The sequence below is a fragment of the Amblyomma maculatum genome, chromosome 7 (genome assembly GCF_055883805.1).
Source record: "Amblyomma maculatum isolate TAMU_Amacu chromosome 7, ASM5588380v1, whole genome shotgun sequence".
Taxonomy (NCBI): Eukaryota; Metazoa; Arthropoda; class Arachnida; order Ixodida; family Ixodidae; genus Amblyomma; species Amblyomma maculatum.
Window position 1 is genome coordinate 24341096 of NC_139350.1, and position 24660 is coordinate 24365755.

Genomic DNA, 24660 nt, shown 5'->3' on the forward strand with positions numbered 1-24660 from the left:
TGCTGTTCAACTGTGCGGCGTGATCCTTTGCGCAAACGGAAGCGCCACTCAGTGGACGCAAAGCTGCGGGCCGTGCATGCTCTCACGGTGCGGCGTTCATCCGCTGCAGCCACGCTGGGGTATCTGGCGTCCGCTTTTCACGCCACGAGAACCGCGTCTACGGTATCCGCTGGTCTCTTTTGTGTCGGGCACAAGGCGAACAGAACGGGTCTTTGCATGCATTGACAAGGTTATTTGTGTCACTTCCCTTCCATGCATGATCATCCGCCTTTCCTCTTGGAGTAAATCAAGTGATCCAAGAACATGATCCGTTGTTTATTTAACTGAGCAGGGCTACGGTGTAATCTCTTCCTAGCGCACATTACGCTATCAGATGAGGTGATTTCGAGCATAAAAATCAATTCGGTGTTGGATGAATTAGTTTTCGAACTTTGGGCTCAGCGGCTATAGCCACCTTGTCAGCAACATTTCAAGTGATACAACTTGATTGACGCGACTGATTTGAAAAAAAAAAAAGAAGAAAAATTAAGAAGGAATTTTTATACTAGAATATATAAATGGAAATTCAATTTCCTCAATGTTCTATTTTCTTTTTTTTTCCCCCTACTGTGGGCCGTGGAAGGCGAAGTGTGAAGAAGCTGCCTCCTTTGCTCGACAGGATGGTGTGTATCCGCGTGCCCGGGCACAGGAACTCATAATGAGACTGCGCATGCAGGCGGAACATGCCTCTGCTGAAGAGGAGCTTGTGCTGGGTGTAGTTTGTGGGTTCCGTCATACATGCACATGTGCATGCAGAGTGGATGGTGCTCGGAAAGCTGATATTCGTCTCTTTGGTGGTATATATAATTTTTTTTTTTTTTTTTTTTGTGCTTATAAAATATAAGCGGCAATGTTTTTCCGTGTCCAGTGGCCCGTAACTGCATGGTCCAAAGCCTCATCAAAGTCTATACGTGCTTTTTTTTTTTTTTTTTTCATTCTTAAAAGAGAGGGTGTGGTAAGCCGGAGGCGCGTATTTTGCAGTCCTAAATGCGAAACGGCTTGTTCGAGAGTATTTCGGTGCGCTTGTGCGACGTTAGGTGAGTGGTAAAATTCCCGTGAAAAATGTCATGGTAAGCGCGTCCGGATCATTTCGGCTATTTATAATAGGGCTTCGAAGTGCGCGTTATGGGGACGCCTGCGAAACGCACAATCTTGCGCCAGCTGACGTACAAAAAGCTCGCGCAAACGACCTCTGCGCGCTACACTAGATGCCGTCTCTTTCGCTGCTCACGACTGTGATAGGCTGTCCTCGATCTTGAGACGTACATACGATGGCCACCCACTGTCCAAGCAGCCAGAGGCAATCCTCCTGTGTCAGATTCACGCGGACACGGCGTACTAACTCGCGTCAGCAGTCCGGACCGGTCTTCCAGTTCGCTTACTACGAATATAGGCACGCGCCCATTTACTTCAGCCTCAGGGTTATGATTACCCCGTCTTGACGGGCCGAGGCAGACGTCCAGATTCCGCGTCGGTCTCCGAAGCTCTCCTGGCGGCTCACGAGCAATGCTATTGCGGAGTGTGTGCCCCACATATGGAGGAGACCGAGCGAGAGAGCGGGTTCAGAGGAACACGGGCGCCCGATTCGCCCGTTCAGGGGTGTGACCACGGGCCACCACGCGCTCGCCTGTACGGGGCGCGAGCGACGCTGGCCCCCGTGCTCGGTGAGAGCGAGAGCGTCCGTCCGCGGTGTGTGGTCCTCTCCGGGGCGATCCGCCAGCCGTCCTCATTTGTGGCCGCACCACCGCAGTGGCCGCCAGCTACGACGACACCACTGTCGTGTGGGTGGGTGGCCTTCGGTGTAGGGGAGGAGGGCAAGGAAGAGGAACGCTTTGATCGTGGCGCGGAGAGGGAAGGATGGAGCCTGTATGGACTGTCTCACATATGTTGGGCAGCAATGAAGGCTGAGGCGTCATAGACTGCAAACCGCTCGGCCATTATTAGCCTCCCAGGCGACCTCACAAGAGTGTGATGAGGGACAGAAGACAATCTTTCCCGTGACTGTTACTTCGCTTTCATGCGTAATTCTCCGTAACCGGTTTGAGGGGCCAGAAGAAGGGCATTTTATGTATTTATTTATTTGGCAGTGAAAGCAGTGAACATTGCTGTGCTATTATATTTTCCGAAAGCCGCACTTATTGCCTTTCTTTCGACGGTTCTTTAAATCACCTGAGGTTGGCGTTCTCAAAGTGCGAAAGGGTTATGCAGCATAAGTACAAAATACGTCTGAAACGAGGAGTGTCAATTATTTTTCATGAGCCAGCTATCGAGGTGTCTGAGTTGCCGCACTGCATATATGCTGCATATGAAATGTTCTTGCCATGTGTCACAATAGTTTATTATATATATGCGTTGTAAAATGCCTAGCTTTAATATTTGTAGATTTTTTAGGTAATTCGTTTATTTTTATCTATTTTTCTACCGCGTTTGCACGACTTAAAGCTGTCAGCTGAAAGCGAACGCTTCCTTCAGTGGTGGCCCTTTTGAGTCGCGTCTTGCATACACCGCCTCAGCATCTGCACTGACGCCACCCGCGCGTGATTTTGCAGATTTGATAAATGAAGGCACTGAACTTGACATAAACTGACGTGCATGTTCTCTGAGGCGGATCATCTCTCATAAGGTGTCCTTGTGTCGCCGGGAGTCATTGGTGTTAGCAGACGCCCAATAAACACGTGTTCTTGCAGCAGAAGGACACGCTCGTTTACTTGGCAGCAACGCATTGTTTCAAAACAAAAATGGCGCGAGACTGGATGGAGAGAAGGCACCGATTGAGGCGCCATTTGAATGAGCACAAACGGTCATTGATCTGATTATCTTCACGTTGTTGAACGGTTGGGACGAAAATCCACGCTTTCGGAAGCGTATACGTACGGCTTTGCCGACCATTCGCTAGAGGCCGTATGCGACAGACTATAGGTAGAGGCTCAGAACTTAAAGATGACGAGGGGACTGGGTGCTCGGCGGTCCACACTATCTCGTGACCCGTGAAATCGTTGATGTCGCTCCGCCCTAAGTTGCCAGCCGGCCGTGCGGGAATAAGCCATTTGATGCACCAAGATCGCCACAGCCTCTTCGACTGAAGTTGGGGCTACTTCCGGTGTGGAGTCATGTGAGGAGAACCATGTGAGTGTAATGAGCTATTGTACGTTGCCAACACCGGCACAAGGAGCACGACGACCGCTCAAGCAACGCTTGGAAAATTCGTAATTACGAACTTTCTTCTTTCTGCACCTCCTGCTCGGCTGCTAGTGCTGTTGGAACAGTCTAATTCGAGCGTACGCGCTTCATCGTTACGGTTCCAACTGGAGGACATTGTCTACGCACACTGTGCACGACATTACGTGGCTGCGAAATTGTGGAGGCAACAATTTCAAAGCATCAAGTGCGATAAAGGCCGCTGCGGTAACATGAAAACGAAGATACGGAGGTAGAGAAAAGAGTAAAGTATTGATGATCACAATAAGCGCACTGATTAATCAGAATGCACCCACTAGCCTAGGACAGCAGCGTATACCTTGCTATTCGCGAGTAAAATGCAAGGTAAAAAGGGCTTCAGTGGTACGATCCGCCGCCTAACTTTTGTCATTTAAAGGTTGCGACTTGGTCGTCACATAATAAATGCTAAGTGACGGTCGATGAAGAGAAACTGAAGAGGCTGGCACTGAAAGTACGAGCGGAGAGCGAGTACAAGTGACAGGAGCGGGCGTTATTTCGCTCGAGAGTGCAAGAACGCCCGTAGCGAGTCCCACAAATACTTCCCCGAATTAATCATCGCTTGTAGCAAACCGCATTCGGATCTCTTAACCTGCTTCGAAACGCGTGAGGCCATGTAACGTCCTCGAGACGCCCATCCATCGACACACTTTTGCGGTTTCTTCCGAGAGACTTCATTCATTCCGCTCTCTTGGCCTTGAAGTAAACATGTGGCCTTACGGCTCCACCCTTCCTGCAAGTTTTCGGAACAACCCGAGTTTACCGGGCCATCTGCATGCGCTACGAAGGCCGCATCGCAACGGCCTCGCAAGCTACTGAGAGGCTTGCACCAGCAAAAGCGGGATGCGCGCAGGCACCGTTCGTGTGAGGATCCCGCAGTGGTCTCGCGCTTTCGCAACCCCCGATTGACACGCATGCCCTCCAATAGGCCAAGGCTTGGCGGAGACCGCGGCGGCTGCTTGCCGGCCCAGAAATAACCCTCGCGTGCGCGCGGCGCGTGCGGCCGCACGCGAAACTGCCGGGGCGTTTCCTTCACGCCGATGTACTCGTAGTGCTTTGCACTGTGTGCCCAGCTATATAGTTGCACGGGTCGTGTAAAGCCCTGATCGGCGACGCGAGAGGCGCACGCCAGCGCGCAAACCTTCGACACAGCTCTCAACCGGCACCAACACTGCTCTTGAGGCAGGAGCGCCTCGCTGAGAGTATAAAAAACCGTTTTCAGGAAACAGGCGTTCGCTTGTTAGCAATAAAAAAAAAAAAGAAAAGAAAAAAAAAGCGAAACGGATCCTTGCAGGATTTCTTTAGCGAAACTGAGAAGATCCCCTTCGAGGGCCCCAAAAACCGTTTTGAGGGTGCGTCTTACCCGAATAAGTGAGCCGTTGGGACTACAGGCTTATTATGGTCGTTGAAAAGAGCTGTTCAGAAAGAAGGCATAACTGCGAAGTGGGGGCCTAGTCTATGCTTTTTGACGAAACAGAAGGGAAGTGAATGTATGCGGGCGTCATGAAAGCAAGGGCCGAAACCTCAAGCCTCAAACAGCTCGCGGGTATGTCTGGCTCGCCTCCATGTCCTTTGCAGTTAAAGAGACGATACAAATCGCGGACTATTCAAACGTGCCAGCACGTTTGTGATTTCGACGCTTTTGTTGGCAATGGGTTCAACACTTTCGTGATGCGGACAATAACTCTTACATATTTTCGCGTGTCGTTTTACCTATGGCATCAATACCACCTGGGAACACCGAGTGCTGATGACACTTTTCATCGTGGCCACTTGCGAGCACATCGCAAGGATCTTGGCACGCTGGATCCAACCTCGTGTTTTTTTTTTTTTTGTTTTTTTTTTTTTCGTCTTATAGTAAGCCATCCTGTCGCCCTAAAAACCACTTTTGCCGCCCGACATTTATTTGTGCCATAGTTTTCTTTTTCTCATGATTGGCCTTCTTTAAATTTTCTCTTGGGAGTTTCCCATTTTCTTTTATTTTCAATTGGTTTTTGCCTGCGATAACCTCTGATTCGGTGCGGGCTTTCTCTCACATTTATTTAGTTGTTTTTTTGTTTTTTTTTTTGTCATTTTGAGAGTTTACAATAAAGGGCTACGTATCTCATGTTTATTCCAATTTAAAAGGTAATCAACAGTAACGCTTCATCTGATGAAAATCTTAAAACAGTTCGAGGCGAAGTTTCAGTTTTCAAGCGTTGCGTATACAAACAGAGGCCGTATTCCATAAGCTTCCGCTTTCCATTTCGTATTTATTTCGTCCCCTGGCAGTGGACGAAATAAAGCGTCCGTAGCAAGCGACCGGACCATTGGCTCATGGCCATTCGGACCTCAGCATTGGCTGAGTGATCCAGCCGGTGGCTCGCAGGTGCACGTGGCGCGGCCGATGGCTATTGACGATGACATTGTCCGTTATCTCGTAATTTCTGCCAGTGGCCGCTCGCTTCTTTCGTCCGATGCTGCCGTCTGGGCAAGTCCGACCAAATGGAACGGAAATGGATTCTTATGAAATACGGCTCCCGAAACGCATGGACTTTGCTACAACTTACTGAGGGTGACGACACGGTGAAGATACTGACAGAGTTTCCGAGGGGACACGTACGGTATCTGTTAAGATACAGTCGTTCTCGTAAGTATGGAGACTAAGGGGTATACTTCTGGATCTTGATAATAATAGCCATTTGGGCGGATCCATACAGGGTTTCACGTATTCGGAACGGCGGGGAAAAAACAGAGTGACGAAGAGACAACTGCACACCTGCAGTGCTTCTCACTTTCGTTTCAATGATTTTTTTTTTTTTTTTTTTGCGTTCCTTGTCCGTGAACTGTGTGACTTGTTATACGTCTCAAACTATGCAAATCTCTCCAAGGGCAGATGAACTATTGTCATCGTTGCTTCAAAAATTACGACTTCCATGAATGCAGTAAGGACCCCTTGGGCAGTTCGCTTCTGCAAAAGGCTGCGCATGACCAGTTCTGCAGAGAGAAGCTGCAGCGAACCAATCGAAAAATGACAAAGGAACAGATTGGGAAACGAATCGTTACAATATGCGACCCCTGTGTTTACGTACGCGTCGCGCGATAGAAACGAAGAGCAGTAGCGGAACATTGAAGTTGCTGGCTTCGCACATAGCATTTGCATTCCATTAGCTATTTGCTTCGGGTACAATGTACTTACACCCATCCAGATTCCGGTGGGACCCCTTCTCTAGGGGGCTTGAAAATGCGGGAAGATCGCCAAGAATGTTTGGTAGTGGCTTGAAGAATCTGGCCCAATGGGCTGCTCTGCCTGTCGGTTGACTAAAACAACATGGAGGTGTACAATGCGGCAAAATAAGGGGCAACGCTTCAAACGCCATGGTGCGAATCAGTGCACGGAATTCTGCAGTCTATCTCACTGAAATCTTCTAGATCAACGTCGCCTCGGGAGCCAAGGAGTGCTCCGTACAAAATTGCTTCCGCCTTTTCGTCAGGATTCACCGTGGAATGTCGGGCACTTCATCAAAAAGTCATCATTTTCAGGTTCTGACCCTAAAAGCCCGACTGAAAAAAAAAAAAAGAAAGAAAAAAAGAGGAAAAGGATAAAGCGAGAGGACGTTCCTCGCGGCGACGGATCGCGATAATCTTGCGGTCCCGGGGGTTGGGCCATCAGCGTTGTTGCTGGCTTTTCCTGCTTTTATTTCAGCTGCTATGACTGCCGCTTGGCACCTACATCTCCTGAGACGAGCGGACGTCAGACGAGCGGACGTCAGACATTCAGCCGCGCCCCATAGGCCCACCTTCCCTGGCAAGAAACAGATGCCCGCCATGCGTTTGCGTCACTATTCTGGTGCCTTATTAGCAACGCTTATGTAACTGGTTGTCCCACAAGACCGGGATGAGACTCGAAGCAAAACATGAATATGATGAAAAAAAAATAATAATCAGGCTCCATGCGCGAAAGTTACGCTAAGAATACCGTATGCACTTATGAAGGGGCAAAGGTATAAGAAAAATGCTTAATATGAAGATTGTACGTTAATTACTCTGCAACAACTCCCTGCCCCTCTCCCTTTCTCTCTCCCCCTCTCCACACACACACACACACACACACACACACACGCACGCACGCACACACACACTCTCTCTCTCTTTCTATGTCACTCTCTCTTAACATTGGAATATAATGCAGGTGAACTTTCTAAAAGCATGCTAGATGTGGTTAACGCTTATGGTGTCGTAATGCGAGGTTAACTACGGAACCCGACAACGGAGGCGCGTGAGCGATACCTCCAGCATGCGCGAGCGCCGGTCATTGCTACTCCAAGGATAAAGAGGCTGGTACTCGGGAGATGATGTATGTGTGAGGGACGTAATTCCTCTTCGCGCTTTCCTTCCTTTCCTCCCTCCATTTTTAGCTTCATCTTGTGTTTTTATTGCATTCTTTGGGAAGATCTCGTATACAATCTGTCCGGGTATGAATACACGCCGTATATCGTGGCGCGGTGAGAAGTCGATACGGCAGGAGTGGAAAATCGTGTTCGGCTGATTAGCTTTTTTACCGGCTCTTTGCTGATCCCCAGCGTGGATGGGTGTCTCTATAGGCGCTTCAACAACAGCAGAAGAGCGAATAGTAAAATACACTGAAGGGAAGAAAGAAGACGTTTGCGGCGCTCGAAGGTAGTTCGAGCGGTGAACGGTGAAATTTTGATATTCGGCGTTCATGGCTATCCTCAGCGGTTTTGTACAAGGTGCTGGCTCCGCTAGAATCCTGCAGCCCTGACGGCAGTCCCTGGCGGCAGTCACCATGTTCAAGACCCCGGAAGCGGCTTCGGGCACGGTCTGTAGGCACGGACGACGCTCATGGACGTCTGGTCAGAATATGTAGTGTTTCGATTTGTCCTCCCCCTCTCTGTTAACGTCATTTTGGATGACTTGAGAATTAACAAGCGGTATTATGCGAGTTTTTTGTTGAGGTCAGCGCTTATTGTCGTTTTTGTTTTTAATACTTATCATTGCGTTTTTAATCTTAGTAAAACGTGGAGTCTTGGCCGCGCAGTATTTCCAGTTGTTTGTGTAGCCATAGCACCGTATTACAGCACTTGAGGAAAGTCTGGCGCTGCTTTCTGTTCATCATTATCAGCATGTGTTGGCGCCGCCGATGAGATGTCAGGAAGCCATGACCTCTAACACAGTTTTGTTCAATCTTTCTTATGATGGCTTCTTGCACTGACCTAATCCTTAGGGCAATTTCGTCCCCATAATGCCTCTGTCCACCAGTAATCTAATTTAACCCGCGCGTAGTATGACTTTCCCGTTTGCAAGCTTTTGAAAGAAGGTTTTGTCTCTGAATTTAACGAGCGAGTTTATAGACAGCAGCTCTCTTGGCTAATTAGTAGCGCTGATGATACAATCCTAAACAGAGCGACACAACTGGACAATTCACTTCCATGTAGCCTGTTGGGCGAGCTGCAGCTCGTCGGGAAATCTCAGCGACTTCCTCACGGTTTTAGTCGGATGCGCACGAACAGCGCGTGTAATGGGAGCGTATATAGTCAGGACTGTGGTGTAGTGAACTCGGTGAGAAGCAAATCGGCAGCTGCAGAGGCATTCGAAAGCAACACCGTTAATTTCACGCCGTACCCATCGTTTTCATGGAATGCTTTATATGACTGCATAGCCAGACTGGCCGCTAATGTCACAGCACGATCATCACCATCAGGCAGACTATACCCGCTGCAGGACAAATGGCTCCCCCATGCATACTCTTCCAATTAACCCGGTCTCCTGCTAGCTGCCAAGTTCATCCCCGCAAAACTGCTTGGTCTCATTCCCTACCTTTCTGCCGCAGCACGAAAATCTACGCCTCCAGAAAGCCAGTTGACGGAGCTACGTTGGCAGAGGTAGTTTACGCGTGCATCGTGGAGCACCATGCATGGCAACCACCACTTGATAGGATATGGCCGGTCATCCCGGCATGAAGAAAGCAACCAGGTGTCAGTATCCTGTGCTTCTTGAACTTGGCTGCTTTTCTTTAATGCTGCAGGGAAAAAAAAAAAAAAAAAGCTACCGCCACCACAAAGCATATTCTAAACAAATTGCTGTTACAATAGCGAATCAGGAAGCGATATAATAGCGCGCCTCGCAATTATTAAGAGCGGTCATGATAAGCCGGCTTATAACAGCAGAAGCATCCATAATATGCTATAGCGTCGACTGTCAGCTACAGCCAACGCCGTCAGACTAAGTGTGGGCGATCCTTCGGAAGCTCTTCGTTGTTAAAATTCAGGATTCTCTGCCCAGTTGCTTTATATATGCCATTTAAACTTATACTTATTAATGAATGCCATAAAAGTTTATTGTTCGACAAGATGACCAGCCGCAGGCAAATTGTCAGTTGCTTCGTCTTCGTCAGACCGCGCAACAAGTATGGCGAAGCTCCGCCACGACGTCTTTTTCAGTTTCTGTATATCGCTACCTGAGAGGTGTGAAGGCTACACAAGGTACGCACTTTCAGTGCTAACGTACTAACTTACTGCGCGGTTACGCTGCGCTTGTGCAGGTCGGTCGCCTGAGCAGCAATAGCCAACATACGCGCGTTCTGAAAGCCAAGAGGGGCTATTCACAAAGTATGCCCTGAAGGAATATGAGCATGCGTATGAAAGCCTATTTGCTGACTGGCATTTGAAACGTGCTGTTCATGGACAACACGGCTCTAACGTAATCTTCTTAGGTAAGTCACTGTTCAATCCCTTACATTCGACCCGATCGTGAGAACCTATGCTGTTTTCAAACTTTCGCGGCCAGTCAACAAGAGCCTGCATAGCAACGCTGACTCCTCTTTAGCCCCGCTCTGAAAGCGGCGATTTCTGTAGTGTGTCCTTGTTACGACCAAGCATCCGCATTTGCGCGCTCTATTGTTCGCCTGTGGGCATGGAAAAGTTTTGTGAATATGTGGTGATGGTCCATTGGCTCTAAGTGAGCCTGTTTCCAGGAATCCTGTTTTGTAAGCATGTTTTGCTTTGTGGACAACCTGCAAATGCCAAATTGGCCCTGTCAAGAGAACGTCTGGAAAAACACAAAGAAACGTCCCCCTGCGGGAAATAGCAGGAAGTGCTTTCTTTTGTTCACCCTTCCAGTCGAGAAGTGCTATCCTCCAGTGATGAATGCCTCCTATCCAAAGGAGACGACAGAGTGACATGTCCGCTGACGTGCAGGACAAGAGAAGAGCATGACTCATACGGCCATTAAGTGATTTCCCGGGAATGCAGGAAAGATTTGCAATTGTCGAAAAGGGACCATGTTGGGAGCCCTATGCGGCGCCACGTGCACTCGGGTTTCTGAGAAGTAAAACCCCCAGAACCAGCCTGTGGTTTCTTTGCTGAAGAATAGAAATGTACCTCCTCTCCTCGCCGTTCCCAAGCTTTCCCGCCAACAAGTGATCACGCCCAACGAATGAATGCCGGACCAGTCAGTGCTTCAGACCATCAGTGCAGTGATGTGTTCGATTGGATGCCGATACCTGAGGGGCGTGCCCTGGATTTGGTTGGTCAGCATCTTCAGAGAGGGGCTGGACATAGGGGGTTTTTAAGGACGCTGCAGAGCACGAAATGTCGCTCTGGGCCCTGGGTAAACGGCTCATCCAGTCGCTTCTCGATATGAACTCTTAACGCTTGTCATTTTGCCAATGTACCCTTCTTTTTCATGTAAATATTGTAAATACGTTTTCTCAAAGTGCCAGTAAACCTGCTTGTACATATTTTACCAACTTCGAAGATTCAGTCCTTCTTCAACCCGGAGTCTCTGCACGCTACCAAGTGAAGGCCGGGTCGCCATAGCCCCAGCGTCACGACAACTGGTGATCAGCGGTGGGATCTGAATCTGCAAGCACAACGACTGGTGGCAGCGGTGGGATCTGAATCTACAAGCCACAACATCTGATGACTGGAGGTGGGATCTGAATCTACAAGCCACAACATCTGGTGATTGGAGGTGGATCAGAATCTGCAAGCCACAACATCTAGTGATCGGAGGTGGCATCTCAAGCAACAAGCAGGAGCAACAATCGGCCAACAAGAAAGCAGCTCGGAACATCGATCGCATGTGTGGGTGAGTGCTTGGCTTTTCTTCTGATGTGGACCAGGTTCTAGAACAGGGTTAGATTTTAGAACTGGTAAAGAGAGTGTGGAAACGCCTTTAGGTTTGGTAGTTTGCACTGTTGTTTTGGAAGTAGCCGACACTCGGAGCGATCATGGACCTACAAAAGCTGCAGAAACCGGAACTGTTGCAATTGTGTGAGGAATTGGGAATTGATACAAGTGGTTTGGCACGAAAACCTTTGATTATAAAGGCAATCACAGATTTGGGAGCCGATGATGAGGAGCTCAGTGAAGCATGGAACCTCATCGGTCAAAAAAAGGAACAGCTCAGACAGCAGAAGGAGCGGGAAAAAGAGCAGAAAGAGCGGGAAAAAGAGGAAAAGAGGCGTGAGCGTGAACTTGAGAGGGAAAAAGAGGAAAGGGAGCGCGAACGTGAGTGGGAAAAAGAGGAAAAGAAGCGTGAAAGAGAAGCAAAAAAGCTGGACCAAGAAATTGAGCTCCGGAAATTAGAACTAGAGTTGAGCAAGAGGTCGGGCAATTGTCCCCAGCTAGCGGTACCTCTTCTCAACAAGGAGGCAGATTTCAAGATGTCAAAGTACATGCAGCCATATGTGATATCAGGGGATATCGGTCTGTATCTGGCTAACTTTGAGCGAACCTGCGAAAAACTGTCCTTCCAGCGAGACACTTGGTCTCAGAGATTATTGACGGTTCTGCCCTGCGAGGCAGCGGAGGTTGTCGCGCGGCTAAGCAAGGAGGACGCGGACAACTACGAGAAGGTCAAAGCTTGCCTTCTGAGAAAGTATAGGCTTAGCGCCGAGGCGTTCAGACAACGTTTTCGGAAAGCTACTAAGTCCAGGGACGAGAGTTACCCTGAATTCCTGTACAATTTAAGAGTTAATTTGGGCGAGTGGCTAAAGAGCACTGATTCCTACAGTGATAGGGACGCTGTAGTCGAGCGAATTCTTTTGGAGCAGTTTTTTAGCTGCCTCCCAGAAAAAGAAAGAAATTGGTTACAGGACCGAGGCGAAATTAAGTCGGCAACTGAAGCTGCCGAACTCATTGAGGAGTACGCTTCGCGCCGACAATTCAGCAACCCAGCAGTAGATAGGCTCCGCAATCCCAAGTTCAGTGTAAATAACCGTCAGAAAAGGCACCTTGCTAGATTTGCAAACGAAGAAAGGAAGGCTTCTTCAGGCAAACGCCCTAGAAAGGACGGCAGTGAGAAAAGTGGGGAAGTGACCAACGCGCAGAACACAAAGAAAAAGTTTGAGGCTAGGAAGCCGCTCACATGCTTTAGGTGTAATGAGCAGGGTCACATTGCCGTCAACTGCCGGAAAGAAAAGATTGCTTTCTCGTATGTCAGGGACTGCGATGAAAATATGCAGCTTTTAGAACCCTACCTGCATGACCTAGTAGTCAACGGGAAGCCTTGCAAGGTACTGCGCGATTCGGCCGCAACGATGGATGTTGTCCATCCGGCGTATGTATCGCCTTCCGACTATACAGGACAGTGTGCATGGATCCGACAGGTAGTTGAGGAACAGAGTGTGTGCTTGCCGATCGCGAACGTGGTCATCGAGGGCCCTTTCGGCGAATTAACAACCGAGGCTGCCGTTTCAGGAAAGCTTCCTAAGTGCTATCCGTATTTGTTCTCCAACAAATCGGACATGCTGCTGCGAAAGAGGGGCATCCTTTTCGGAGACAGAGTTGTGCAAGCCTTAACACGTTCAAAGGCGCGAGAACTAGCTACACTGCTCATTCCAGAAAAATCCACAGCGGAGGAAACGGCAGTTAAAACAATGGTAAATGCGGAAGATAGCAGGTCAGAAAACTTTGAGAGCGAGGCATCTCAGATAAGTCAACTTGAAAGTGAGCTTGATGAGACGCGGAATGAGGACGTTCTTGAGAGTAACCTCTTGCCGCCAGTGTCTAGTAATCTCACGAGACTTTTAAGTGGAACCCGAGAGGACTTAGCTATAGAGCAAGCCAATGATCCCAATATACAGGAGATAAGGGAGCGCCACCGCGCCACTAAGACAGCAAACAATATTTCTTTCGAGATGAGAAAGGGAGTGCTGTATCGCTTATTCAAGGATAAGCGCGGAGTAGAGCGGGACCAATTAGTCGTTCCCCAAAAGTACCGCGGAGACTTACTGCGACTTTCCCATGGCAGCTCGTGGTCATGTCACCTTGGAATAAAGAAAACAAAGCAGAGGCTGTTGCAAGAATACTATTGGCCTGGATGTTTTAAGGACACGGAAAATTTTGTACGGTCATGCGACACGTGCCAGCGGGTTGGAAAGGCGCAAGATAAGTGGAAAGCTCCGATGGTGTTAGTACCAATCATTACCGAGCCGTTTCACCGGTTAGTAATAGATATAGTTGGGCCACTTCCTGTGACCGAGTCAGGGTACCGTTATATCCTCACTATGTTATGCCCAGCCACAAAGTTTCCAGAGGCTGTTCCGCTGCGCGAGGTGACGTCCGAGAGTGTAGTGGATTCGCTGCTGTCAGTGTTTGCACGAGTTGGATTCCCTTCCGAGGTACAAAGTGATCAGGGTAGCGTTTTCACGAGTGTCCTCACCACCTCATTTCTCGAGCGATGCGGCATTAAGGTAGTGCATAGCTCGATCCATCATCCGCAGAGCAACAGCGTAGAAAGATGGCACTCTGTTCTCAAACGAGTCCTGAGGGGACTGTGCTATGAAAACAAGCGCGAATGGGATACCTGCCTGCCTGCAGCGCTTTTCGCTTTGCGGTCAGTGCCGCACGAATCCACTGGATTTAGCCCAGCCGAGTTGGTGTACGGAAGGTCATTGCGCTCACCTTTGCGAATGGTGCGCGAAGCCTGGGAGGGGCGCGGAGAAGACCCAACAGTAGTAGAATTCATTCTGAACCTCTTGAATCGCTTACATAACACTAAGGAACTCGTTGAGGCCAGCATGAAGTCAGCCCAGGCTCGTTCCAAGGTGTACTATGATAAGTCAGCCCGTCAAAGGACGTTTTGTATCGGGGACCAGGTGATGTTGCTGAGAAGTTCAAGGCAGAATAAGCTCGAAGTACAGTGGGAAGGACCGGCTGAAGTCGTTGCAAAGCTTTCTAACACTAACTACGCAGTGAAAATTCCCGGTAGGCGTAAAGAAGTGCGCATTTATCATTGCAATCTTATGAAGCCTTATGTGCAGAGGGAAGCCGTGGTAAATCTAACGTTAAACCTTCCCGAGGAGATGGGGGACAACTTGATTTGCCTCAGCGGAAAAGGAAGCAACGCTCAGGAGCTTCTCAAAAAGACGGAGCAGAGAGGAGAACTAAAGAAATCCCAGCTGTCCGATCTGGGCGAGATAATAACAGAGTTTGAGGCCTGCTTCGTGGACAGGCCAGGCAGAACTGATTTGACTGAGCACGATATTGAGCTGACTTCAGACGTGCCAGTGCGATCAAGGTGCTACCGATTTTCTCCAAGGCAAAGAGAAATTCTGGATAGGGAAGTAACTCGCATGCTGGAATTGGGAGTAATAAAACCCTCGGAAAGCGATTATGCTTCGCCTATGATCTTAGTAGAAGCTCCAGGTAAAGACCCTAGGCCTGTGGTAGACTACCGAAAGCTAAATTCTCTCACCAGGGATCAAGTGTATCCTATTCCGAATATTGAGGAGAGAGTAGAACAGGTCAGTAGAGCGGCATATGTGACTACGCTGGACCTTACTCGAGGATACTGGCAAGTACCGCTCACTGAACGCGCCAGCAGATACGCGGCTTTCGTCACTCCGACGGGCAGCTACCAGCCAACAATGATGAGTTTCGGGCTCAAAAATGCTCCATTTTGTTTTTCCCGACTCATGGATAGGGTTTTAAAGGGGTGTGAAACATTCGCGGTGCCTTATTTAGACGACATTGCGGTTTTTTCCGACTCATGGGCGGACCATATGGTACATCTCAGAGCTGTACTGAGCCTTTTGCGTCAAGCTGGACTAACCGTAAAGGCCGAGAAATGTTGCCTGGCAAGGGCGACCGTGGACTACTTGGGTCACAATGTAGGTCAAGGTTTCAGGAAACCCAGCGAGATTAAGATTTCTGCGGTAGCAGACTACCCGCGGCCGAGCACGAAGACGGAAATTCGAGCATTCCTGGGTCTGACTGGGTACTACAATCACTACATCCCTAACTATTCAGCTTTGGCTAGCCCTCTGACCGACGCTCTCCGCAAGACAGAACCGACAAATGTAGTCTGGGACGAACAAAAGGAAGCCTCCTTCGTAAACCTGAAGGCTGTGCTGATTAGCCGTCCGGTATTGCGAGCTCCAGACTATGGCCGAGAATTCACGGTCCAGTGTGATGCCAGTGATCGAGGGTTAGGTGCTGTTCTCTGCCAGAGAGATGACGACGGTAATGAGCACCCCGTGCTCTACTTGAGCAGAAAACTGAGTTCTAGAGAGAGGGCTTATTGCGCGTCAGAGAAGGAATGCACTTGCATTGTATGGGCCATTCAAAAATTGCAGTGCTATCTTGGAGGGGCCAAATTCACCGTAGAGACGGACCATTGTCCCCTGGCTTGGCTGCAAACTGCGACATCGAAGAACAGTCGCCTTCTTAGGTGGAGCTTGATTTTACAGCAGTACAATTTTGAAATAAGATACAAAAAGGGGAAGTTAAATGGGAATGCGGACGCGCTTAGCCGCTCTTTCTAAGCGGTCCGAGATGTTCCTCACCATGTATCCAAATTGATAATCAGGTTTTTTTTTTTTTCGTGCGCTTGAATATAGATGACTATGTAAAGCAGCACGTTTGGTTTTCGAGGCATACGTGGGTCCTGAACGTCTTGAGAGTGGGCTTTTCTCGAACAACAATGGCAGTTTTCTTTTGACCTGGTCTCTTCAGACGGGAGCCGAGTGCTTGCTTCGACATGTGGTTGAGTTTCAGATAGCTCAAGCAATTTGGCCTACAACAATCAAGACAACGCGACATGCAACAGCGAGCTTCAAGCGTTCACGTGCAGGCCATTAAGTCGTCTCTTCATGCAGCAGCTGCGGCTGCTGCCCTCCGAGTCTCTTCTGGCGGGGGAGGAGGCTGTTACGACCAAGCATCCGCATTTGCGCGCTCTATTGTTCGCCTGTGGGCATGGAAAAGTTTTGTGAATATGTGGTGATGGTCCATTGGCTCTAAGTGAGCCTGTTTCCAGGAATCCTGTTTTGTAAGCATGTTTTGCTTTGTGGACAACCTGCAAATGCCAAATTGGCCCTGTCAAGAGAACGTCTGGAAAAACACAAAGAAACGTCCCCCTGCGGGAAATAGCAGGAAGTGCTTTCTTTTGTTCACCCTTCCAGTCGAGAAGTGCTATCCTCCAGTGATGAATGCCTCCTATCCAAAGGAGACGACAGAGTGACATGTCCGCTGACGTGCAGGACAAGAGAAGAGCATGACTCATACGGCCATTAAGTGATTTCCCGGGAATGCAGGAAAGATTTGCAATTGTCGAAAAGGGACCATGTTGGGAGCCCTATGCGGCGCCACGTGCACTCGGGTTTCTGAGAAGTAAAACCCCCAGAACCAGCCTGTGGTTTCTTTGCTGAAGAATAGAAATGTACCTCCTCTCCTCGCCGTTCCCAAGCTTTCCCGCCAACAAGTGATCACGCCCAACGAATGAATGCCGGACCAGTCAGTGCTTCAGACCATCAGTGCAGTGATGTGTTCGATTGGATGCCGATACCTGAGGGGCGTGCCCTGGATTTGGTTGGTCAGCATCTTCAGAGAGGGGCTGGACATAGGGGGTTTTTAAGGACGCTGCAGAGCACGAAATGTCGCTCTGGGCCCTGGGTAAACGGCTCATCCAGTCGCTTCTCGATATGAACTCTTAACGCTTGTCATTTTGCCAATGTACCCTTCTTTTTCATGTAAATATTGTAAATACGTTTTCTCAAAGTGCCAGTAAACCTGCTTGTACATATTTTACCAACTTCGAAGATTCAGTCCTTCTTCAACCCGGAGTCTCTGCACGCTACCAAGTGAAGGCCGGGTCGCCATAGCCCCAGCGTCACGACAGTCCTTTGCTTCACCTTTCGAAATTCTTCCACAGTAAGCCAAGCGCCTCCATTCATATTTCTTCAGTCCGCGTCATGAATGACGACGTAAGAAGCTTACACACTTTTTTTTTTATGCCATTAGTCAGAGCACGGTGAAATTGAGGTTTAAATATAACACTCACCGCCAACGAAACCTTTAAAATCTACTGACCGATGCCTGACGTTCAAGTTGCACTCTGCTAATACTCGGTGGGGCGTCAAGGTGAAGTCTGGAGTACGCTTACGGGCTTTCGGCAAGTGTACTTCTGTGAACCGAAGAATCCGCATGAAAAATGTGCAGGAGCCGTTGTTGATCAAGCAGTAGTTGCTTTGGTTTGGTTTGGTTTGTGGCGTTTAGCGTCCCAAAGCGACTCAGGCTATGAGAAACACCGTAGTGGACGACTCCGGAAATTTCCACCACCCGTGGTTCTTTAACGTGCACAGGTGGTCGAAATTTCGGTGCGCAGATTGGATCAGACGATTGTAAATAACGGACGCGCACGAAGGGAGGACAGACAGTTACTTGAGATTATTGCGACAGACAATTATTTGTACTCTCGTGATTTGCAAAAACCATTTAAGTGCTGGAAGGAAAGTGGACATGCATCTCTAAGAAGAGGCGTGGTAGTTATAGCATGAGCGATCAGACGAAATGCATTCTGCGCATTCCACTTTGCTAACCTTGACATGCACTAGTGTGAAAACTAACGCAGTTTACTTGACAGTGCTTTTGATGGCTTTCTTTGCCGCGCACCTAATAACATTCCGCTGCAGGTTCAATTTGCTGTGAGGGTAGGACATTATTTGACCGTTCGCCGGTCTGCTTCTTTGTCGATCGAACTGCCGTGAGCGACGACTGCATCAATTATGACGATATTGCGGTAGCGTATCATGTCGGTTTGTAGATTTTTGATGACGTATTTGGCGGGATTTTCGCGTTCGGATCACGCAAGCGCGCAATTAATTGCCTTCCGAGTTGATGTCTCACGCGCTTCGAATAATAATGCGTTTAAGAAAGTGCGTCATAGCTTCATCTTACTGTTGTGCAAGACGAACGGTATAGTAGGGCCATTTGTTTAACCTACACCAGCTACACCAGTGTAGGAAATCTCCTATACCTACACTGGATTTTTGTTGCACCGGTGTAGCTGGTGTAGGTTAAACAAATGGCCGTAGTGTCAAACCACTCCTGTGAACATCTCCGTTTTTGTTGTTCTCACAAAAACCATTCGCTATGGCGATATTTTAGCAAGCGATCATACATATTTAATTCCTACTACAGTCAATACAGTAAACGCCGCGGGGCAGATTATTTTTCGTTTCAAGGACACTTTGAGCGGCCCCTTAGCACATTACCGAAAAATCTGATTTTTTTTTCACCCTCTGTCCCCCTCCCCAAGTCGAACAAAAGAGCACCCCCTCCCAGACCTACCTTGAACCCGTTTTCATTGGAGAGCAAGAGATCGTTGAAGACTTCAGTGGAAATCACCACAGCTATAGGTGCAAAGTGATTTGCCAATCTGAAATTCAGAAGTAGCAAACGGTACGCGTTATAAAGCATACTGCCCTTAATGATTTCGTGTCATGAGAAATATCATGAAATCATCAAATTTATTACGCTGACGTTCCTCTGCATTCCTCTGCGTAGCCCCAGTCTAACCCCTCTAGAGGCTCTGTAGGCTCTAAAGGGCCTCGTTATACACTTCACGGTCCTTTCCTGCGTTCCTATCGGTTGTTCGTCATCTGTCACGCCCCCGCTTCTTCGGGGTTGTCTCCGTTGTGTCACCGGAAGCCCTGTGCCGCCATTGGTATATACCCTCCGTTGTACCAGAATATCCAGCTGGTTTACGTGAGTGCCATCAGAAAAGGGCAGGAAGGAGGCAACATGTTGACGGTGTTTGTTGGGCCGACGATCGAGTGGGTGTGCGTTGCCCACGCTACGCCGGATTTATTTCTGTAGCCGCAGCAGTGCCGAGAGGAGCAATCACGTAGGGACGAAGACTCCTCCCACTGATTTATTTTCAGTGATACCTGAGTAGAGGATTCCCTCCGCGGTCAGTGGGAGCGCATTGGCAGTCAGATGTTCCCTGTGGACTTGGCACTCGTTAACTTTCGATTGGCCTCTATCGGGAAGGGGCGGATTTCGTAGTAGAAAGTCGGAATGTCTTGGATCTACTCTGAGTGCGTTGCCGCACTTTTCTTCTCTCAGTAATACATGGAAGTGGGGAGGATACAGATGGTGTCAGCTAATTTACGGCCGAATTGTAGAGCTGTTGGCGCGTAGAACGTTTCATGATTGCCGGCTTGCAGCCGCTGACCTCGGCAGTCATGTAACCTATCACAGACCGTCATCACGTGCTACCTCTCTCGAGACAGTCGCCCCTGTTTTTCTAGCGTTAGCAGCGGTTTCCACAACGTTGCTAGGTTTCGCTGCAGAGCGGTACGAAAAAAAAAAAAAAAAAAAAAAAAAAAAAAAAAAAAAAAAAAAAAAAAACTTTGTACTATAACACCAGTCCAATGGTTTAGGACCCCGCCTTTTGTTCTGTACTCAGCATGAATTGTCTTTAGGTAAACGGCACCATTTCTTATATTGAGCTGCCTTTTCCCGCATTAGGAAGCGAGCAAATTAACGTATCATTCGCAGAGGCCGTCTCCACCTGTGGTCAAAGTGCGAACGAATGAAAGCGCGCGAGCTCAGGCTTCGCTGACTGATCGCTAATCAGACAAAGCATAAGCGGCCGGCAGTCTTGCTCACTGGCACGTGACATCCTACGAGGCATGGCTTTGTATTGTATGTGATTTGCCGATTCGAGAACGCCACAGCTAAGCGGAACCTTATTTTAGCAGTGGGTGCAGGTTGAAATTTTCGTCCTCAGGAAATTAATTAATGAACTTTACGTTGCGAGCAACCGATATTACTCGACCTTGCTTTTATTGATAGGCAACAGTATTGAGCTGATAAAGCTTTGGCAACGTTTTACTATAGGCCTCATTATACACCTTCCCATGCTCAGTATAACAAGTTTTTTTTTTCTTTCTTCTGGCAGCATTTCAAGTAAGAGTGCCACGTCCAGTCACTGTATCTGTCTCAACATGTGCATTATGCCGAAGTCATTTCCAAAGGAGAGCCGAAGGGTCCATTCGCCACTTTCAAGGAGAACGCTGAAAAATGAACTGGTTGTGTATGTACATACTTCAGTGCTTATCAGAAAAGCCTTATGCGTTTTCTTTTATTCTTTTTCTTTTTTTTTTTTTTGTACTCGTACAACTGCTTATCTCTGCGCAAAAGCTGCTTTAGGTCATGAGTACAATTTCCTGGGTAGCAATAAACGTTTAGCTCAAGCTTTTATTGCTTGTTGTCAGCTCTGAATCGGGCAACAACTTACCATATAGTTCGCTTTATAGTGATATTTCGTGCGCACCGCGTGCATGCATCTATCAGCGTTTTATTTGTTCTTTATTCCGTCTGTGACATCATCCGACGGTCTTTTATTTTTATTCTTGTGAGCGTAAAGGGGAAACGTTCGCACCCCTATACTTACGCATTTGCTCATAAATACTCTGCGCCACATTGAGCACACTGTGATGCTTGGACTGATGCTTGAGATGAACTAGTGTTTCAAATGACATATATTTGCAAAACTTGACAGCCTAGTAGTGGCTACCGCAATAAGAGATGAGCGTTATTGATGTCATCATCGGCAGTTGTGCTGCCGGTCGCCTGGTTCTTGAGCAGATTCTATTGCGACTAACAGAAAACAGTTGCTCTAACGCAATCCCCCTAATAAGCTGCAAATTTCGCTTTTTAGCTGCATGCTTTGATGTCTTCTTTTTAAAACCTTCGGCCATCTTTAGCTGTAATAATAAAACTAATCGCACTTCGAAAAGTCATAGAGACACTTGTAAGCTTCGCCTTAGGGGTCGCGATAGCAGCCTGTGGTCCTCTCTAATTGTGCATATACTCATTATCATACATTCGTACGATACGACGTAAACATAAACCCTCCTTTGTTTCCAAGCCGTACCAGCTTTCATTGCGTGCCTGGCTCGCAGCGCAGGAATTGTTGATTGAAATTTCGCTAAGGATTTGCCTAATTTTCTTCTTCTAGAGAAATCAATTATTTTATAGAGTTAACTTGTTTGCGACATGCTACGGCCTTTAATTCGTCTCGAATGCCACGCTTTAATCTCGTTTATTCTACGCGTGACTTCGCGCTTAACGTGAGCGTCGGCGTTTAAAATTCTCGCTCGTGGTCATCTGGCTGTGACGTCATATGACCCCGTCGACAAATCAGGATTTATCCGGTGCGGTCAAACACGTAGTCGACGCCAACGCCGGGTTTTCTGCGACACTGGGCCGTTATCGCGAGCGTTAACGGGTAATTACTTGGTGGGACAAAAATTAGAGGGTCTCTTAGATGTCTCTTAAGAGGAGAATGGCGAAAGCCTACCCTTCCTAATTTGCCTCCCATCGTTAGCCTCTTGTCGGCGTTCGTTGCAGTGCTACATATAATTGGTTTACAGGAAAAGAAAGGCGCAGTATCTATCACACTTTCTGCGGCAAATGTGCATTTGGACGGTAAACCATCGCTCATATCGCGTGGCGTTCCTTGTCGCGCGTTCAAGTGTAACGTTGCAGATGGCAGGGATGCATCCCGCCTCGGCCAATCAGAACGCCGCAAAAGCGGGACGCACTTTGTCCACGACAGCATGAGTCATTAAAGGCTTTCGTCTTAATAAAACAGAAACTATACTTTCTCCCGTTTCGAACTACATTGGAGACGATTTCAACATCTACAAAAATATATTTTACTCTGTCGCTTCCCCTGCGATAAAGAAAACCAGTTATCAAGAGTCGAATGTGCTCTCCTTTTGGACTCGTACCGCGTCGGAGCTGACTCGTGCAGTCAAGCTTGCCTCCCTGCGTTACGCGGCAATACCGATGGGAATGTTTGGAACGGTGCACGCCTTCACGTCCTGCGCGCACCAGTGTGCGTACTCTTCGCAGCTTGCACAGCAGAACCTCTTGCAGAAGCGCGTGAAGCTGTAGCCTTACACTTACGTTAATGCAACTTGTGATTACCCGGAGCAGAAGAGTCTCAGCTGTGGCCAGGAAGGCTGCATGTAAAGGAGCGTGAAGTTTGCTCCTGAGTTGACTGCACCTGATTGAACATAACGGCAACATGTGAGTTCATTCGCTTGTACAAGACTCCTGACAAAAAAGCCCAGTTAATTCTTACTCCGCCCATTTTGAAAATACTGCGTGACTCCGGTAAACTGCGCGAGTTTCTTGTTTTTAATGCTTCTCTTGATTTCTCGTGAGAAGTAGAGGAGGAGCGCCATAACAATAGATTCGGTATCGCTTGTTGCAACTGAAGCTCGGGGCACATTTATCGGCGGACGAAGCAGCCCGGGTCGTAAAGGGCTTCGCGCCGGAATTCACGGCCGACGGGGTACGTGCCCCGCCTGGAGCGCGTGTGCAGCTGTTTTGCAATAGTGAAGCGTGGCAGGCGTTGACAGCTTACTGGCCCGCAGCTGAGAACCTCAACGGTATAGAAAACGAACCGGCTCCGTGGTTCCTCGGCGATTCTTGTCACGTACGCGCTGGTGGGGAGCGCCGTGCCAAGTCCGCACCTTTGGAGGAAGCTTCTGCTTTGCATATCGCGGGCGCTGCTGCTTGCGGCAGGAAGGCTTAGTGAGTCGTTCTATTATTTTGGCCATTCAGAGAATGAGGCATCTGAGTTATATTGCGTTGCGCGTCGAGTGCGAAGAGCTTCTCTAACGCCAAAGCGTAAGTGCCCCATTGCTGGAAAAAAAAAATGTGTCGGTCGGCGTCGCGGCGCCGACAGTTTGAAGCCTTGCAGACGAGCGGGTGTCTAAATACGGGAAGTTTGTTACGTTTCGGCAAACCACGGCTGTCTTTGTGTTGCATACTTTTGCGAAAGCGGCTTCCAATCTCCCTGTAGTCTGAGCAGTTCTACATAGTTGCCTATATTTTACGCGCGCTATACATGATCGCTGTCCGTATGGGTGCGTGCTTGCTGTGCACCCGTTTCTCTTGTACCTTGCATTAAAAGGCCGAGGCTGATATTCCTTCTGCTACTTAGGACACTTGTTGGATTTCTGCTCGTCATTTTTGCAACTTTGGCATTAAATGTTTTGTATATCCTCCATCGTCATGTTCCTTTCGATTCCGTCCTGTATACTGATATCGTCAGGCGAATCAGGCCGCTTTTGTCAGGTCACACCTGCGGGTTTGTCTTTGGACATAGGCATCTCGTGCCAATGCACCTTTGCATGAAAGCTTCGAAGTGCGCGATTGTAGACCGCACCCTATCTTACCTTTGCGAGCGATTACCGAAGAGAAGCTAATTGCCTCGTATATGTAGCATTCAGATGCGCTGCGTTGCCACCTCTGAATTAAAGCATACAGATAGGAAGCGCTAGCGTCTTGTACATCAGCGCCAGATACAATGCCGATAGCGGTACGGCAGAGGCAGTATCGTTCCATTTGAGAACTATTCCGGGTTTTTTGTTCTTTTTTTCCAAGGAATCTTCGGTCCAACGTTGGGCCTAAGAACGAGTAAATTGCAATATTTATGTGTTGTCAAGGAATTTTAAAATTCTCCTGGGAAATGACGGAAAATTTGTCTCCAGGAGATATTTTTCGCTTAAGGTAAAGATCACTTTCGGGGTAAGTGGCAAACCCTGCTACAAACGCAGGAAAGAAAGACAAAGGGCAGTGCAAGCAATGTCAGAGCTGAAAGCATTTCCTTACGGGCTCCTTGGAGGGGCGAGAAAGGTTCCTAGATAAATTCGATACTGCAATCAGCAATGAGCCCCACCGTGGCGCCACCTGCACCGATAGCGCCCACTCGCACAGCCGTTGGTTCGTTTTTCGATAGATAATGCAGCCGTTAATGCATGAAATCGGTGAAACTAATGACATTGATGTTAAAGTTGTCTATCGAACGTTAACCGAAAGAAATAATGCGGTTACATCTCACGTCTTCTCTGGCACTCGTCAATGTGTGGCATTTCATGGTCGAATTTTGTTCTATAGCTGGATGCAAATATACAGCGCTTCTTCCGGTCTCGGCTTGTCTACCGGCTCTTATCGAACGTTGGTGGCTGAGAGTTTCCGTCGAGCGACCTGTACTTTATTACTACCTCATATTTATTTTTTCCCGGCTCCCGAGCTCGAAGAGCCGACCTACACGATACGTCGACAAAATTAGGAAAAAACATGGTAGCCACTGAGGCTA

The 24660-nt window shown here is 48.4% G+C and overlaps 1 protein-coding gene across 7 annotated transcripts in view; it reads left to right on the plus strand.

Moving 5' to 3' along the window:
* LOC146182824 (rap guanine nucleotide exchange factor 6-like) overlaps positions 1 to 24660 on the plus strand; it is a 582921-nt gene that overhangs the window by 107096 nt on the left and 451165 nt on the right. The window lies entirely within an intron of this gene.